Source organism: Thunnus thynnus, chromosome 22 (genome assembly GCF_963924715.1).
Source record: "Thunnus thynnus chromosome 22, fThuThy2.1, whole genome shotgun sequence".
In the NCBI taxonomy this organism is placed as follows: Eukaryota; Metazoa; Chordata; class Actinopteri; order Scombriformes; family Scombridae; genus Thunnus; species Thunnus thynnus.
In genome coordinates, this window is record NC_089538.1 from 26,987,725 (window position 1) to 26,990,224 (window position 2,500).

At 35.7% G+C, this 2,500-nt stretch overlaps 1 protein-coding gene across 1 annotated transcript in view; it reads right to left on the reverse strand.

The window, feature by feature from the left end:
- Window positions 1-2,500, reverse strand: part of LOC137174437 (H-2 class II histocompatibility antigen, I-E beta chain-like) — a 46,790-nt gene that overhangs the window by 39,003 nt on the left and 5,287 nt on the right. The window lies entirely within an intron of this gene.

Consider the following 2,500-nt stretch of genomic DNA (forward strand, 5'->3'; position numbering starts at 1 on the left):
ATATTATATAATATGAGACCACTGAGCTCAGAAAAGAAATGATATGATCTTGATAACAAAATAAGCAAACTAAAAAGTCAAAAGGTCAAAGGGTAAAAAACAACAACACTTTAATAACATGAAAAATTTGATAACAAGTGACAAAAACATAAGAAACTAATCAGAGAAATTAGGACCCAAATTTAGAGGAGGTCAACTAATCAATAATGAAACTAAAGCTTCAACTTAACACAACATAACCAAACAGATCCAACCTGTGGTTTTACTGGTTCCCAGATGTCAGCTGACCAGGAAGAAGCCTGAGAACCAGTTCCCAACCACATGATAAATACACACATAGAGCAGAGGATTATGGGTACTATCTTACACCCGGCGCATAGCGGCGCTTAGTGCAACACAAGTGTCTCTGCTGGTTTAACACTGATGCAGTTGTCATTTTCCCGTCCAGCTCCCTCGTTGTTTAAACAGCTAATAACTGTTATAACAGCAATCTGCCAAGCTGCAAACACACCTGGCTTTTAATGGGAATGAAAGATGACTCTGACTGGTTTATTGCATGTTACGCCCAGAACACACTAATGATTAATTAAGAGAATAAGTAGAACCCTTATGAACCGCCTGGTGCTGCAAACATTTTATTCACTGTTAAACTAGCAGCAGTGGATTTGGACTCATCCTAAATGTACTTGTGCTTAGATCATTAAAACAGGCCCAATGTGTCATTTATTGAAAATGGGAGTTAAAATGTGACCAAATATAAAGAAATACTAACACTGGTGGACAGCAGCTGATGTAGCTGCCACAGACTGATACTGATGTTACTAATAAAATGATGATCTTCATATCATTGATCAGGTCTATTAATACAACCAGGAATCATTAAATATGTTCATGGGAAACAGAAAGGACATTAAGTGATGTAATAAAACATTAGTCACCAGAGAGACGGAGCAGCAGATCAGGTTGAATAGAGGTGTCCTGACCTTTCACCTCTTCCCAGGAGACTTAACAACCAATCACATCTGACCTCAGGTGACCTCCAACCACTCTAATGACAACATGTCGTTACAGCAGCACTAACGAACCAGATGGAATCAGTGACCTTGATAACGACCCACAGAGGTTAAATACCTGCGACTCTTCATCAGTCAGTTAGAAGTGAAGAAGCTTCCTGGATGAGAGAAGAAACATCTTCAAACAAGTCCAGTTGCCTTCGATTCAGACCTGCTGGGATTTTAGTTTCTGCCCAACAAATAAAAAGACAGTTACATCTGATTGACAAGAGCCGAGACACTGTTTACATAAAAGTTGGTAAACTCTTCAAGTAGAGGCGTGGACTGCCCGTCCACCTCATGAACTTAACACTGGAATATTAAACTCAGGTCAAACTGCTTTTTAGCAGACGTGTTCATGTTTGAAATACAGATGTTTGAGCGTCAGTTTCTCCTTCTAATGAACATCAGGTCTGATCTGGTTTTGGTTCAATAAACCTCCATCTGGACCCGACTGTAAAAACACTTCAAATACGTCTCAGAGTTTCTCTGTGAAAAACAGATGAGCACTTTTTTCATACAGAAATGTTTCTCTTTGATTGTTTGAGATCAGACGTCCTGAAGAAACGTTTTCTCCACGTAGAATAAACGTCTTTGAGTATTTTAAGTTTCTAACAGTAAAGACATGATGTAGTTTTATCTGGATTAATAAGAGTTATGAAGGTTCATTATTGAGTCATAAATCTTCATTCTTTTGTTCATTCATGTTTCATGTGAGCAGAGCATCATCTCGTCTCAGAGAGTTTAGAGTTTAGAGCTGAACTCTCTGAGTTTGAACAGCAGCAGAAACAAAACGATGCAGAAATAAAGCTGCTGGTTAAATTTATTTTATGTCTGTTTGTATGTTTGTAACTCTGTTGATGAAACGGCTCTTTGACATCCTGGAGTTACCATTAGCTTTAGCATTAGCATTAGCATTAGCCTGCTGTAGCAGCTCAAAGTTCATCAGATGGAACTAAATATATTATAATTATAGATTATCTACATGAAGGGTTAATGTTAGTAACACTGAACCTGGATATTTACTGGAAATGTTGCTGTGTGGATGTTAGGGTTAGGATTAGCTAATATAGCTAACATGTTATCTATATTAGCTGCTCTATCAGCTGATAATATGTCAGATATTGAGTTTATTGTTCAGCTGAAAACACATAGTTCAGAATCTATTAATGCAGCTTTAATAATGTTTCAGAACAGAGTTTATAGCTTCACAAACATTTAGACCACAGAAACCTTCAAAGGAACGTTTTGTCTTTTCAGCCCGATATACCAGTATACATGCACACAGGAGCTTACTGGTTTTAACAGTTTCATTATATTATATTACATTATATTATATTATATTATATTATATTATATCATATTATATTATATTATATTATATCATATTATATTATATTATATTTATATATATTATATTATATTATATTATATTATATTATATTATA